Genomic DNA, 17318 nt, shown 5'->3' on the forward strand with positions numbered 1-17318 from the left:
ACTTTCAGAGATTTGGTCTTCCTGTGATGTGCTGCTTGTGCTATCAACCACAATGGCTGCTCAGACACCTTAGTGTCTGAGTCACTGTGGCATCTTTTGGCTGAGCTCTTTCTTCATTTCTGACTGCTTTTGCTTTAGTGGGGAGCTTCAGTGTGAGGCAAATAGGGCTAGAGTGTTTGCTTGATTCAGGCTGGGGCATATACCAGATTGGTCACAGGAAATGTGTCAACTACCTGTGTGGTTTCAATTCAACCTTCCCTGCCTGTGTTTGGGAGCAAGCAAGCATTCAAGTGCTCATCACAAAGAGAGTCAAGGCTTCCCACAGCCCTCTTGTTAGTCCCACTGAGCCTCCAATCAGCCAAGGGGACGCTTCCATTTGTCAGCTCTAATCAGCCAAGGGGGCGCTTCCATTTGTCAGATTCCAGGGGTGGGTCATCCAATATGTTTCTCAAACTATGCACTCTCCAGTGAATGTATAGTCTCCCTTTTCCTCTGAATCTTCTCCCAGAGGCACAAGTCCTAATCTGATCATTTCTTTTCCCTTCCTACCCAATCCTTACAACCTTGATTGTACAGGAGTCTTTCTGCTAGTCTTCAGTTAGTTTTCAGTGAGAATTTTTTCACTTGTAGATGTGTTTTTGATATGTTCATGGGAAGAGGGCCACATCCTCCTATTCCACCATCTTGATTTGAGTCCTTAAAACACTCTTATATATAACACAAAAATACAAATAACTTGATAGAAAAATGTTCAAGGAACAGACAGTTCTTAGAAGGCAAAATATTAATGACCAATAATGACAATTAATTAACTTCTTTATTAATCATGGAAGTACAATTCAAGATACCATTTTTAGCACATCACATTTGCAACAATCAAAAATCTATGTAATCTGTTTTAGGGAGGATGTGGTGATATATACACTGGTTATGAGAGGATGTATTTTTATATTAACAGCATTAAAACTTTAAAGTGTGTACTCTTTGACACATAATTTACTTATGGAATCTATGGGAAAATTCTTACATATGGACAAATATGCTTCTTTATTATAAAGAAAAATTTCAAAGAAATACCTTTCGAGAGAGGAATGACTATTCTGTCATGCAGTATAATATTGTGAGGCTGTTGAAATATGTAGATAGATCTATTTTGATTAAAAAAAGCATTGATATTTTATTAAATGGATTAAAGTGAATTAAAACAAATTGCAGAATGAACTAATTTATATTCAAATTCTGTCTAAAATTTTATATTACTGTAAGTACTATCTGTATGAACATTTAAATGCATAGAAAAGGATTTAGAAAGAACTGATATCTGTGATTTCCTTTAGAAATAGAACTGAAGAAAAGTAGAAGTTTGGTGACAAGGATAATTTTGTCTATGTTGTTTGAATTATATACTGTTCAATTATAAATGTATTATTTCTGTAAATAAATACAGATTTTCTGGAGAATAAAAGAATGTGTTAATGGGTAATGGGATGAGAATGGGGCCAGTTGATCAATTATGGCAGTCTAGAAAAATAAGAAATACAGAGGTAGACATCTTAGAACTTTTCTCAGGAAAAAATGCCTTGGGTAATGGAAACATCTGGTCTATGTGTCTGATAAATCATTGTGCAGGCAAATTTACACCAGGTATAAATAAGATGCCAGTTATCAGCATCTTATGACTTTGATTTAATGTTAATGAAGAAATACACTAATTTTGCTTCCCATATAATTTGCCTAGAAGGAAAAGTGGGGTGTTACCTTCTCAAGAGACATATCTAATCTGTATGATTATTGCATTTCTCAATATAAATGCATAAATTGTCCTCTTTTATATCTTTCAGTCTTATGATATAATCAGCGAAACTTCACCTCCTGAATTTGGATGGATTCTGGGATATGACCAGTATCAAGCTGTAGATCTCTAAAATTGAAGACCCCAGCCTGGATTGTGGTGACCTCATCAAAGAAAATAATGCCTGTGAGGTGGCCTTGCAGCAGCCAGTCAATGCTCTCTTTTGGTGACACTAAGTCTTTGCTGTATAACTTTGAATTCTTATAAATTCATTAAGTTTCCAATAAAGTTTTTCTCTCATTTGCTGTTAGTTCTATATGACTACAATCTAGTAAATTGTGAATTTTCAGTAAAGGTTTCATAGTAATTCCAAGTATCAGTAAAATTGGCATCAAAGTATGACCTTCTTCCTAAGAATGACAATTCACTCATTCTTTATAGTGTGAAAATACCAGAAGAATGAAGGGAGGGTGGATTGAGGGAAAATATGAAAAATAATTAAATTCCCGGCACATTCTCTTTACTGTCAACTTTTCTATGATATCTTATCTATTCTATGGTATTCCTTATTCTTCTACATCTTAACTGCTTTCTTGGTCAAGATGGCTGCTGTGCTTTTTATTTGCTATTTTCCAATTTACTTCTAAAATCTCAGTATTAAACAAATAGGTTATCTTAATTAAAAACATTAATAAAAATTATGATAAAAAATAAAAGGAAAAATGTCAGTCAGCAATTTTTAGTATTTTCACATTGTTCATGTATCTTTCATAAATCATAGAAAAATTAAAGTTACATTTTGGGTGATCTTTATGTACATTAAGTAATATAGAAATGATACAATAATTTTAAAAATTTATTATTTATGTAGAAATGTGTACACAAGTCACGTGTACACATATATAACAGGATATAAACCCCCAGAAATGGACACATATAAGACTTTAAAGTTAGTATTTCAAATGAGTGAGGAATGACTGAATCATTCATTAAATTGTGTAAAGAATATCTGGCTGATCATATGGGGAAAAAACAGATTCGATCTCCCCCCTCATACCACAAATTTAAATTAAATACATCAAATCACAAAAATATTAGAAAAAACTTTGGTGAATATTTATATTATTGTGCAATTAGCATACCCCATAGATAATAATTTAGTTTTTCAAAAGGTGGTGTTTATTTATGATGTAATAAATGCTACAAACTATGGAAATATGAGGGTGAGTAAGGTAGTAGTCATTGTAGCTTGCAGTCTAACAGAAAAGGCAGTTAATTAAACAAATCTATAAAGCAAGTCTGGATCTACATACTGAAGCTGCCTTCAGTGATCTCTCCTCATCTTTACGTTCAGCATTCCTTTACTTACTTCAATTTCAGCCTTTTTCTTCATACTGAGAAAGATGGTACCTCAGTACCTTCAGAATTATGTTACATTAAGCTCACACACTCAGAAGGAGAAGCAATCTCTTTTCCAAGTCCCCATATCAATAGCTCCAAAAGTACTCAGTTTGACCTCGCTTGGATCACATATGAATTTATGGACGAATCACTATCCACTAGAATGGGTGCTCTGATTGGCCAGTTTAAAGATTATATTCTTACCTCTATGGAGAGGAAGGTTGGCCTCCTGATTGACAGTCTCACCAGAGTCATACTGAATCAGGAAGTGGCAATTCCCAAAATGAAGAGACACAAGACAGATTAAAAAGTAGTATATATATATTCACTAAGCATGAAAACATTTCCTACTTGACAAATTAAAAAACAATTTAGCTAAACTATAAAGTAGATGGAGTGGTGAGAAATCAGACAGGAGTGATAGGTAGAGGTGATCATGAGGATTTGTATAAACTGTTTTACAGAATTCAAACTTTATACCTATGGGTTTTTAAATTGCAATAAAATATACATAATATAAAATGTATCATTTAATCATTTAAATCAACTCTTTTTCAGTTAAAAAATGTTTTTGACCATGCCATGTGGTGTCTGGGATCTTAGTTCTCCAACCAGGGATTGAATCTATGCTCCCCACAGTGGAAGCATGGGATCTCAACCACTGGACCACCAAGGAAGGCCCTAACCATTTTTTTTTAATTGGAGGATAATTGCTTTACAATAATGTGGTCTTTGCCATACATCAACACGAATCAGCCATTGTACATTTATACATAGTTAATATGCAAGTCACCACCACCCATTCTCAAGAATTTTTCATTTTCCCAAACTGAAATTCTGTATTTATAAAGCAGTAACTCTCCATTTCTCCCTCCCCCCATTTCCTGAAAACCACCATTTTACTTTTTTTCTATGAATTGAACTACTCTATGTACCTCATATCAGTGGAGTTATACAATATTTGTATATAGCTTATTTCACTTGGTATAACCTCTTCAAGTTTCATCCATGTTGTAGCAATGTATCAGAATGCCTTCCCTTTTTTAAATTGTGGTAAAATATGCAGAACATAAAATTAATTATAATTTCTAACTGTACAGCTTAGTAGTGTTGAATATATTCATATCATACAGTCCATCTCAAATCCCTTTTCATCTTGCAAAATGAAAATTCTATGCACATTAAATAATTGATTTACCTCTATACCAAGCCACTGGCAGACAACATTTCACTTTCTATGTTTCTTTGAGAATGACTACTCTAGATACCTCATATAAGTATAATAATACAGTATATATATTTTTGTGATGTGATTGGCTTATTTCACTTAGCATAATGTCCTCAATTCATGTTGCACCATGTGACAGGGCTTCTTCTTTAAAAGGTTAGTTTTCTGTAAACACTTTATTTTTTAGAACAGTTCTAGGCTCACAGAAAAATTAAGTGTAAAGTATAGAGTTCCCATGCATTCCCACCCCAATAGGTGCATAAACTCCTCCATTATCAGCATCACCCACTACAGTGGTGTATTTGTCACAACTGATGAACCTAAATTGACCCATTGTAATCCACAGTTTACACTAGGATTCTCTCCTGGTGTTTTACATTAAGTTTTACATCCTGTGGGTTTGGACAAATGTATAATGATATGCGTACATCATTATAGTAGTGCACAGAGTATTTACACCACACTAAAAATTGTGCTCCACTGATTCATCTCTCTTCTCCCTACCACCAAATCCTGACAACCACTTATCTTTTTACTGACTCCATAGATTTGCTTTTTCCTGAGTGTTATGTCCCTGGAATCATACAATATGTACTCCATTCAGATTGGCCTTTTTCACTTAGTAATATGCATTTAAGTTTCTTTCATGTCTTCATGGCATGATAGGTCATTTATTTTTATTGCTGAATAATATTCAACTGTTTTGATGTACCACAGTTTATAAATCCACTCACTTATTGAAAGACTTCTTGGGTGCTTCCAAGTTCTGGCAATTATGAATAAAGCTCCCATAAACATCCTTGTGCAGATTTTTGTTTGGACATAAGTTTTCAATTCTTTGGTAAATATCGAGTGCAATTGCTGAACTGTAAGAAAAGAATTGGATTAGTTTTGTAAGAAATCACAAACTGCTGACCAAAGTGGTGGTACAGTTTTGCATTCCAACAAGCAATGAATTAGAGTTCCTATTGCTCTTCATATCCCAGCCAGCATTAGCTACTTTCAGTGTTCTGTATTTTGGTCATGCTAATAGGGGTGTAGTGGTATCTTACTGTTGCTTAAACTTATATTTCCCTGATGACATATAATGTGGAGCACTTTTTCATATGCTTCTTTGTCATGTGTATATCATTATTGATGCTATGTCTGATAAAGTTTTTGGCTCATTTTTTAATCAGTTTTTTGCTGCCTTATTGGTGAGTTTTAATTATTTGTATTGTTGAGTAGCATTCGTTGAGCACATGTGTTTTTTTCTTGTGGAGAGCTCTAAATTTCTTGTATTTAAAGTAACATTGGTTTATAACATTGTGTAAGTTTCATGTATACAATATTGAAATATATTTCAATATAAAAAGTGTATACTTTTCTTTATACACTATAGCCTGATCACCACAAAAAGTTTAGTTTTCATTTACCATCATATAGTTGACCACTTTACCAATTTCATCTTCCCCCACCCCCCTCCCCCACTGGTAACTATTAGTCTGTTCTCTGTATCTATATGTCTAATTTTGTTTGTTCATTCAGGAGCAGACCAATCATCCTGTGCTCAAGCTGCAGCTCAGCCAATCAGATCATGTGTCTCTGAGGGTGTTGGTGTGGCCATTTTCCCTAAGGTAGGAGATTTACAACACAATAGAGTCCAGTTCCCAACTGAAGGCCTGTTTTAGATGGACAATCTCTCAGCCTGGGGAAGGGGTCGAGTCTAGGGGCCATGTCCCATGCCTGGCAGTTCCAGTGATTTTCAACTGGAAAAATGCTTGGGAAGGTCAGAGTCAAAGCAAGTTTATTAGTCCTCATCCACCTCCACCATCCCAACCTCCACCTATTGATTCAAGGGCAAATATATTATTTTCTTATTTTGTTAACTCTTTGGGAATAGGAACTCCTTTAAAACATCCAAGGAAAGCATGGACCTTGCCCCTTGAAAAGCACCCATTCTGCTTCGTCTTCACAAGGATGTCTCCTGTCTCTTCTCCCCCTTGGAGGCCCAAACTTCACCCAGGTTCTGATTCCCCAGTGGAAGGTTGCAGGTGGCCCCCATCCAAGCACCATTGCATTTTCAGTTTTATTCACTGTGCTGGCATGATGAAAGAACCTGTAGGAAAAGAGAACTTCAGGGCCTGCCAAAATCCTGGGGAAAGAGCAGAGCAATCAGGGGAAGGCAACTGGGTTCTGAACAGTCTTTGTGAGAAAAGGCACATTAAAAAGACTAGCGCTTAAGGATATCTCATTTTTTAATGTGACAAATGGTCGAGCTCTCCCTTTTCCAGGCTTGAGCTCTGCTGAATCCACTCTTACAGTCCAGGCTCAAAACCATCCCCAAGAAAAGGAAATGCAAAAAGGCAAAATGGTTGTCTGAGGAGGCCTTACAAATAGCTGAGAAAAGAAGAGAAGTGAAAGGCAAAGGAGAAAAGGAAATGAAAGTGAAATGTGAAAGTCACTCAGTCATGTCCAACTCTTTTGCAAACCCATGGACTGTCCATGGAATTCTCCAGGCCAGAATACTGTAGTGGGTAGCCTTTCCTTTCTCCAGGGGCTCTTCCCATCCCAGGGATCAAACCCAGGTCTCCTGCATTGCAAGTGGATTCTTTACCAGCTGAGCCACAAGGGAAGCTCATCTGAATGCAGACAAAATATGTCTTGGTTTACCTAGAGACTTCCTTTGTGTTGAGCTATCCCAAGGCAGTACCATTGTAAATGACTGTGTGGAGTATCTTTGGGCACAAACCTGTTGTGCTTTTCAGAATGACTTTTGCTTTCATTTTGTTTTTGTAAAATAGAACTCTCTAGTGGGCCTTATTGGGAAAACGCCTGTGATTATTTTTGAAGTACGTGGTTTACAGGGTACTTTTTCACCTAGGTCTGCTTTTAACTTCCTCTATTTTCCTAAGACTTTTATAGGTCTAGTTTGCAGTAATTTGCATTTTTTGGTCTTAGATCCATTGTCTTGCCTGCTCTTGTGATTGAAATGTGATGAAGTAGTTAAAGTACATTCTTTCACATTCGTCCAATTGTGGAAAAGCTTTAACTTTATTGATATGGATTCTAATAATAGATGGTGTGGCAAAACAGAGAAAAGAGAAAGTGCCATGTTTGAAATCAGTTTCTAGGTGAGAGTGTGGCTTAGGAGGACTCTGACCTGCAGAACACTCATAAAATGGCACCCCCATTCTTGAATGAAGACTACTTTCTCAGCCTGACATCTAATGCTCTTGATGACCTGCTTTCCAGCTTCACTATTTACTACTCCTGAACCATTTACTACCATTTCCTGCTTCTTATGCTACAGGCCATTTCCCTCAGAATTCCAAGTTATCTCAATGTTTATATTTTGACAGTGTATTTCCTTTTTGCTTTCTCTTTAATTTCCTGTCTCGTTCTGAACTGGTGGATAAAATGTCAGCTTGTTAGTTAGATACATACAAAAGTATTATTACTAACTGGGTACATGGAAATTAAGGCATTAAGCATACAGTAACTAGGACCCTTGGTGAGAACAGAACAATATAATTCTAGAGCTGTTTGGGCCTTTGCAATTATCTTGTTCAAATCCTTGTTGTACTGAGTACTAAACCAGTCTAGAGAGACAAAAGGATTTAGAGCACATAGTACTACCCTTTAAGAAAAAAAAAAGTGAAAGTTTGTCTCACAGTCATGTCTGACTCTTTGCAACCCCATGGACTGTAGCCTGCCCAGCTCTTCTGTCCATGGAATTCTCCAGGTAGTAGTGATGCAGTGCATTGCCATTTCCTTCTCCAGAGAATCTTCTCAACCCAAGGATTGAACCCAGGTCTCCTGCACTGCAGGCAGATTCAACTAAGCCAGTCCTTAAATAAATATTTCTTGATTCCTGGGCCTAGATGCTACTGCTGCTACTTTTCTTCTCCCTCATTTTTTTTTCCAAAAAGAAATAAAATGTTTGAGATATATTATAGCCCTTATTATGTCCTTTACCCATTTTTTTCCCTTTGACCCTGAACTAAAGTCAGTGTATGTCCTTTCTACTAATGTTTCTAATTTCACTACATATGTATCCCAACAATGTATATAATAGTACTTTTTCTGATGCAATAATGATTCCCATCATTAATTCTTTCAGGGTACCCCTTTCATGATTTTTTCCATACTCTTATACTACTTATACTGCATTTTTTTCTTTAGAAGATGCATTTAACTACTAAATTATTTCCCAGAATAATGCACCATCTAGTGACATGTGGGCAACTGCTCTGATATCTTTAAAATACCTTATGCCTTAGATCATCTACAATCATCTAACAGTCTACCATTGGTACTGCAGTTTAGAAACCATTGCACTATACTTCACATGGGTTAAATGTGTGTCAATATAGTGGTGTTTATCTCTAATTAATAGGCTTTTTATCTTTCATAGTTTTGACAAGGAAATTTTCTACTTGTAACTTCATCTTTAACATGACACTCTTTTGACCTGCTGACAAAGATTCTCTCCTTGACCAAACTCTACTCAGGCTCTTTTGATCTCTCTTAACTAGACCTTGACTTTTGGGCTTCCATATTTATCTCTGTATTATCAATTTTAGCAAGAATCTTGCTAAGTAAGTTTAGCCAGAATTCCCAGCCTCAATATCTAAGTGGGTTCCTCTTCCCACATCATCTCCCACATGATATCTGATCACCCTGGCCTGCCTTCAACAAGAATCCTGTTCAGTCGGTTTAGCCAGAGTCCTTTCCTTACCTCTGATGTTTCCTCTTAATGATTTTACATCCACTGACCACTCCCCTTCCATCATTACCACCACCATGTTCCTTAGCTTAAAATTCACATTTTTCCTTGCTATATTCAGAGTTAAGTCTGATGTCCCTCCTCCACTGCAAGACACCGTTACAGTGATCCCTATACTTACCACAATAGTCCTCCATTGAATGAAGTTTTTCTTACCATCTATAACAAGGGCCATGAATAATTTTTTTCTTTAATAGTTATGGTGCCCAAACCCAGATGGGATCAGATTTGTCATTGGATCCCCAGATCTCTTACTCAGGACTCTAGGTGAGTATGTTTGCAGCCTTTGGCTTCACTTCTGACTGACTGGTCAGGTGTCCATTGGTCAGTCTGACTCCTAAGCCATTGCTCTGTTGAAGTTGGTAAGGACAGATTTTGATTCTTAACATTCTGAGTAATACTCTAGAAGTCGAGGTAGAAGTCCCAGACAGAGGTTGCATTTAAGTACTAGGATCACTATAATAAATAGGTTAGAATCCCAGGCTTCTTTGTTTAAAAGATACCTGCTGGGCTAAAAGTCTTTCTTCCTGGCTCTCTTCTTAACTGGGGGATTATTCCCTCACTCACTGGACTGGAAGTTCTTCTGGCTCCTTTTAAAAAAATTAATTTATTTTAATTAGAAGCTAATTACTTTACAATATTGTGTTTTTTCCCATATATCAACATGAATCAGCTATGGGTGTACATGTGTCCCCCCATCCCGAACACCCCTCTCACCTCCCTTCCTACCCCATCCCTCTGGGTTGTCCCAGAGCACTGGCTTTGACTGCCCTGCTTTCTGTATCAAACTTGCGCTGGTCATCTGTTTTACATATGGTAATATACGTGTTTCAATGCTATTCTCTCACATCACCCCACCCTTGCTCTTCCCCACACAGTCCAAAAGTTTGTTCTTTACATCGTTGTCTCTTTTGCTTTCTTGCATATAGGGTCATCATTACCATCTTTCTAAATTCGACATATATGTGTTAATATACTGGACTATTGTTTCTTTTTCTGACTTACTTCACTCTGTATAATAGGCTCCAGTTTCATCTACCTCATTAGAACTGATTCAAATGCTTTCATTTTTATAGCTGAGTAATATTCCATTGTGTATACGTACCACAATTTCCTTATCCATTTGTCTGCCGACGGACATCTAAGTTGCTTCCATGTCCTAGCTATTGTAAACAGTGCTGCAATAAACATTGGGGCACATGTGTCTCTCAATTCTGGTTTCTTCAGTGTGTATGCCAAGCAGTGGGATTGCTGGGTTGTATGGCAGTTCTATTTCCAGTTTTTTAATGTATCTCCACACTGTTCTCCATGGTGGCTGTACTAGTTTGCATTCCCACCAACAGTGTAAGAGGGTTCACTTTTCTCCAAACCCTCTCCAGCATGTATTGTTTGTAGACTTTTTGATGCTGGCCATTCTGACCAGCAAGAGATGGTGTTTTGATCTGCATTTCTCTGATAATGAGTGATGTCCATGTATTTTGTTAGCCATCTGTCTGTCTTCTTTGGAGAAATGTCTAGTTCTTTGGCCCATTTTTGATTGGGTCATTTATTTTTCTAATATTGAGCTGCGTGAGTTGCTTGTATATTCTGGAGATTAATTCTTTGTCAGTTGTTTCATTCACTAATATTTTCTCCCATTCTTATGACTGCCTTTTCACCTTGCTTATAGTTTCCTTTGTTGTGCAAAAGCTTTGAAGTTTAATCACATCCCATTTGTTTATTTTTTGTTTTTATTTCCATTACTCTGGGAAGTGACTCAAAGAGGATCTTGCTGAGATTTATGTCAGAGACTGTTCTGCTTTTGTTTTGCTCTAAGAGTTTTATAGTTTCTGGTCTTACATGTAGATCTTTAATCCATTTTGAGTTGATTTTTGTGTATGGTGTTAGAAAGTGTTAGCTTCATTCTTTTGCCTTTCCCCCTTGTGTCTGGCTCCTTGTTTTGATTAGGGTTCTTTCCCTGACTCCTGGACTAGAAGGCTTTCCCCTAACCTCCTTGTTTCAAGTTCAGTTCTCTCCCTCCTTCCTGGGTTGGATTTTTTCCTAACTCTTTGTGAAACCATTCTGTTCTCTCATTGATACTGCTTTGCCAATGGGAACTTCCCAGTCAATTGAAACCCCTTTCTTGAGTCTCTGCTCACTATATGTTCTACCAACTCTGTCCACCTCTAACTTGTTGGCATGATTTTGCTGATGATAATTTGGAAGTTTTTTACCTCCTTGGGAATTTTGCAATCTCCCCCAGATTTCTCTTCTAAGATCTTTCTCTTCCTGTTACTTCTGCTCCTTCTTTCTCTTACCACATTTGATCTCCCCTCCAATTCCTTTGAATCCTTTGACATGTTCGCCTTCGAAGTCCTCCCCTCTTCATCTCTCTTATCCATCCATCCCTGACAGAATTTTCCCTTCTCACTTCAGATCCTTACAATCACTTTTGCCTTGTACTCTTCATTGGGTACTGTCTAAGCATTCATGTATCCCTGCTGGCAAACATCTGAGGCTTCTGAAAAGAGCAAAAAGGGTTAACTGCAAATAGGACTGGATGTTTTCTTCACTCATGAGCTTTGGCGATATCTAGGCAGCTGGTATGTGTTTCTCCTTACAGTCTCTTAAAATTTAGTCCACATCCTCTGTATTGTTACCCTCCATGGCAAAAGAAAATGGTGAAATCTACTCCAAAGTTTTTGATAAACATGTAATTTTTTGTTATTTTCTTAAAGCAATTCAAATAAGAACAAAAGATAGATATAAACTAGTGAATTTTTGTTACTATATTTTGCTGACTGATCACTAAAATTTCATAATGAAAGCTACAAGGTGTCAACATGAAGCGATGTGTATGTTTTTACATATGTCCATATATATGTTATCTATTTATTATATTTTTCTGTCTCTGGATGGTAGTGTGACAATAATGTATAAATTCTCTTAAAGAATACCTGTTTCAATTTGTTTACAAATAAATTAGAACTTATATAAATTATGTTTTCCTAAAACTGTCAGAAAGATAAAAATAATCCAAGTATTTTAAAAATTATTTCACATCTGGGGTAATATTATATCACCCCAGTATAACCTACTCTATGTGAAAAAGATTAAAAAGTTATAAATATAAACTAAGAACCCAATGTACAATAAAAATTAATTGCTTGATGCCTATGAAGCACAGAAGAAAAAAATAAGGTGGTAATTCATATGTATAAGCTTTCAAATTCTTTGGTTGTGTAAGACTGTTTTATTGTTCACCTGATTTACCACCAAGAAAAGTAACTAAAGATGATGACAGTCTTTAATATCTCATGAAATTTTCATGATCAATTCAGGCATAATTCTTAAAAATAAAGTAAAGATATGTAAGTGATATAAAAGTTTATAAATGAAATTTTTAGCAATAATTATATTTTATAATATCTGTACTGTAAAAATAGTTCAAATTTATTTCTGTAACTTGAAACTTTAAAAATATGCTAAATTATGGGATTGTAAATTGGTGTAGCCACTATGGAAAATAGTATGATTTCCTCAAAAACCTAAAAAGAGATACAATAAGATCCAGGAATTTCACTTATGGGCATATGTTCAAAGAAAACAAAAATATCAATTTGAAAAGATATATGTGTAGCATTATTTACAATAGCCAAGATATGGAAGCAACCTAAGTATCAATCAACAGATGAATGGATAAAGAAGATGTGGTACATATATACAATAGAATTCTGCTTAGCTATAAAAAGAATGAAATTTTGACATTTTTAACAACATGAATGAACTTGGAAGGTATTATATTTAGTGAAATAAGTCAGATAGAGAAAGGCAAATAGTATATGCTATTCCTCACATATGGAATCTAAAATATTAAACAAATGGATGAATATAACAAAACAGAAACAAACTCACAGATATACAGAAGAAACTAGTGGTTACCAGTTGGGAGATGGAAGTAGAGAAGGGTCAGTTAAAGGTAGTGGAATAAGAGGTACAAACTACTATACATAAAATAAAGAAGCTATTGATACAATGATATGTTGTTCAGCACAGGAAATTTAGCCAATATTTTATAAGAACTTTAAATGTTGTATAATCTATAAAGATATTTTGTACACCTGAAGCTAATGTACTATCAACCATTTCCATATAAAATAAAATATTGATATATTAATTGTTTCAATGATAACCTCTCATATCATCTCACCCTCTCCTTCCCACACTGTGTCCAAAATGCCTGTGTTTCCTTTACTGCCCTTTAAGTAGTACTGTCAGTATTATCTTTCTAGGTTTCATATATATGCATAAATATACAATATTTGTCTTTCTCTTTCTGACTTACTTTCCTCTCTATAAAAGACTCTAGTTCATCCCCCTCATTAGAACTGACTCAAATGCATCCCTTTTTATAATGGAGTGATATTCCATTGTGTATATGTATCACAACTTCCTTATCCATTCATCTGTCGATGGACATCTAGGTTGCTTCCATGTCCTAGATATTGTAAATAGTGCTGCACTGAACATTTAGTTACATGTGTCTTTTTCAATTTCGGTTTCCTCAGAATGTATGGCCAGTAGTGGGATTGCTGAGGTGTATGGTATCTTTAATCCTAGTTCTTTTAAGGAATCTCTATATTATTCTCCATAATGGCTCTCTCAGTTTGCATTCCGACCAACAGTTGAGAGGGTTCCCTTTTCTCAACTCTCTCTCCAGCATTTATTGTTTGCACACTTTTTGATGATGACAATTCTGACTGGTGTGAGAGGGTACTTCACTGTAGTTTTTATTTGCATTTCCCTAATAATGAGTGATGTTGAACATCTTTTCATATGTTTACTAGGCATCTGAATGACTTCTTTGGAGAAATGTCTCTCTAGATCTTCTGCCCACTTTTTGACTGGGTTTTTTTCTTTCTTTCTGGTATTAAGATGCTTGTGCTGCTTGTATGTTAGTGATTAATCCTTTGTCAGTTGTTTTATTTGCCATTATTTTCTCCCATTCTCAGGGGGGTCTTTTCACCTTGCTTATAGGTTCCTTCACTGTGCAAAAGCTTTTAAGTTTAATTAGGTCCCATTTGTTTATTTTTGTTTTTATTTCCATTATTCTAGGAGGTGAGTCATAGAGTATCTTGCTGCGCTTTATGTCACAGAGTGTTCTACCTATGTTTTCCTCTAAGAGATTTACAGTTTCTGGTCTTACATTTAGGTCTTTAATGCATTTTGAATTTATCTTTGTGTATGGTGTTAGGAAGTGATATAAATTCATTCTTTCACACAGATTTGACCAGTTTTCCCAAAACCACTTGTTCAAGAGACTGTCTTTTATGCGTTGCATATTTTTGGCTGCTTTGTTAAAGTGTCCATGGGTGTGTGTATTCATCTCTGCACTTTCTATTTTGTTCCATTGGTCTATATTTCTGTCTTTGTGCCAGTACCATACCGTCTTGATGACTATTGTTTTGTAGTATAATCTGAAGTCACAAAGGTTGATTCCTCTAGTTCTATTCTTCTTTGTCAAGATTGCTTTGGCTATTTAAGGTCTTTTGTGTTTCATTTCAAGTTGTCAAATTATTTTTCCTGGTTCTGTGAAAAATACTATTAGTAGCTGGATATGAATTCCATTGAATCTAGATTGCTTTGGGTAGTTTAGTCATTTTCACTACATTGATTCTTCCAGTCTAAGAACATGGTATATATCTCCATCTGTTTGTGTCAACTTTGATTTCTTTCACCAGTGTCTTATAGTTTTCTGCATACAGGTCTTTTGTCTCTTTAGGTAAATTTACTTTGAAGTATCTTATTCTTTTTGTTCCAATGGTTAATAGGATTATTTCTTTAATTTCTCTTTCTGATATTTCATTGTTTTCAATCCCAAGAAGTCTTGGTTAGCAACGAAGCCTGCTTGCAGTTTGGTAGAGGATGCCTCTCTGGGGCCCAATTGTCTCCTACCGGCTCTGGCTGCTCCCGCTGCCTGTCTCCGTGTGGGATGGTCTGGTCCGGAGCCTGCTAGCTCTCCTCTGGTATTTGCTCAGTCCTTTGTTCTGTAGCGGGCCTGGCAGTGTCTTAGGTGAGGATTTTTTTGCGGGATAGTTCTCGCTCTCTCTCTCGCTCTCTGGCTATCCCACAGTTTGGGTTGCTATCTCATGTTAGTTCCCTCAGATTGCCCTCAGGGCATTCAGGCCCTAAGCAATGCAGCCTGCGCCTCCCTGTTCAGCCCCCGCTTCCTGGTCAGGGCTGTGAGCACTGGGAGTTGCCGTTAGGCAGGTAATCTGTGGGTTTGAATTATTTATTTATTTGTTTTTCCTCCCAGTTATGTTGCCCTCTGAGATTCCAAGACTCCCCACAGACCCGCCGGTGAGAGTGTTTCCTGGTGTTTGGAAACTTCTCCTCTTTTAAGACTCCCTTCCTGGGATGGATCTCCGTCCCTACCTTTTTTTTTTTTTTTTATTGTTTTTATTAGTTGGAGGCTAATTACTTCACAACATTTCAGTGGGTTTTGTCATACATTGATATGAATCAGCCATAGATTTACACGTATTCCCCATCCCGATCCCCCCTCCCACCTCCCTCTCCACCCGATTCCTCTGGGTCTTCCCAGTGCACCAGGCCCGAGCACTTGTCTCATGCATCACACCTGGGCTGGTGACCTGTTTCACCATAGATAGTATACATGCTGTTCTTTCGAAACATCCCACCCTCACCTTCTCCCACAGAGTTCAAAAGTCTGTTCTGTATTTCTGTGTCTCTTTTTCTGTTTTGCATATAGGGTTATCATTACCATCTTTCTAAATTCCATATATATGTGTTAGTATGCTGTAATGTTCTTTATCTTTCTGGCTTACTTCACTCTGTATAATGGGCTCCAGTTTTATCCATCTCATTAGGACTGATTCAAATGAATTCTTTTTAACGGCTGAGTAATATTCCATGGTGTATATGTACCACAGCTTCCTTATCCATTCATCTGCTGATGGGCATCTAGGTTGCTTCCATGTCCTGGCTATTATAAACAGTGCTGCGATGAACATTGAGGTGCATGTGTCTCTTTCAGATCTGGTTTCCTCAGTGTGTATGCCCAGAAGTGGGATTGCTGGGTCATATGGCAGTTCTATTTCCTGTTTTTTAAGAAATCTCCACACTGTTCTCCATAGCGGCTGTACTAGTTTGCATTCCCACCAACAATGTAAGAGGGTTCCCTTTTCTCCACACCCTCTCCAGCCTTTATTGCTTGTAGACTTTTGGATAGCAGCCATCCTGACTGGCATGTAATGGTACCTCATTGTGCCAGCCCCTCCCCGCAGTGCCAGCCCCTCCCCGCAGCACCAGCCCCTCCCTGCAGCGCCAGCCCCTCCCCGCAGAGTGACGGAACTAGCTACCTGAATAAGAGTCCACCTCCACCCGCCTGTGTCAGGGCGGAAATGAGGCTCTGAAGAGACCGGCAAACAGAAGCCAAATAAACAAAGGGAACCGTCCCTACCTTCTTTTGTCTTTTTTTATCTCTTACATTTTGTCCTACCTCCTTTTGAAGACAATGGGCTGCCTTTCTGGGTGCCTGATGTCCTCTGCCAGCATTCAGAAGTTGTTTTGTGGAATTTGCTAAGCGTTCAAATGTTCTTTTGATGAATTTGTTGGGGAGAAAGTGGTCTCCCCGTCCTATTCCTCTGCCATCTTAGGACCGCCCCCCTCCTTTGATCATTATGTAGTGTCCTTCTTTGTCTCTTGTAATGGTCTTTATTTTAAAGTCTATATTTTCTCCTATACATATTGCTACTCCTGCTTTATTTTGATTTCCATTTGCATGGAATATGTTTTTAGAGCCCTACACTTTCAGTCTGCATGTGTCTCTTTTTCTGAGGAGAGTCTCTTGTAAACAACATATATGGGGTCTTATTTCTGTGCATCAATTTAGCCAATCTGTGTATTTTGGTTGGAGAATTTAACCCATTTACATTTAAGGTAATTATTGATACATGTGATCCTATTGCAATTTATTTTATTGATTTGAGTTTGTTTTTGTAGACTCTTTCTTTCTCTTGTGTTTCATTTCTAGGCAATTTCCTTTATTATTTGTTGTAAATATGATTTAGTGGTGCTGAATTCCCTTAATTTTTGCTTATCTTTAATATTTTTGATATCTCCTTTGA

The 17318-nt window shown here is 36.9% G+C and overlaps 1 protein-coding gene across 8 annotated transcripts in view; it reads left to right on the forward strand.

Annotated features, from left to right (window-relative positions):
- The window catches only part of NBDY (negative regulator of P-body association), a 96966-nt gene that overhangs the window by 65046 nt on the left and 14602 nt on the right, over positions 1–17318 (forward strand). For 6 of the 8 annotated variants that reach the window (XR_009692033.1, XR_009692032.1, XR_009692036.1 and 3 more), the window contains one exon: positions 1842–2092. The gene's annotated coding sequence lies outside the window, so the exon portion shown is untranslated. Of the gene's footprint in view, positions 1–1841; positions 2093–5948; positions 6038–17318 lie in introns of those variants that run through there. The other 2 variants (XR_009692034.1, XR_009692037.1) reach the window with 1 other exon arrangement.

This window comes from Dama dama, chromosome X (genome assembly GCF_033118175.1).
Source record: "Dama dama isolate Ldn47 chromosome X, ASM3311817v1, whole genome shotgun sequence".
In the NCBI taxonomy this organism is placed as follows: domain Eukaryota; kingdom Metazoa; phylum Chordata; class Mammalia; order Artiodactyla; family Cervidae; genus Dama; species Dama dama.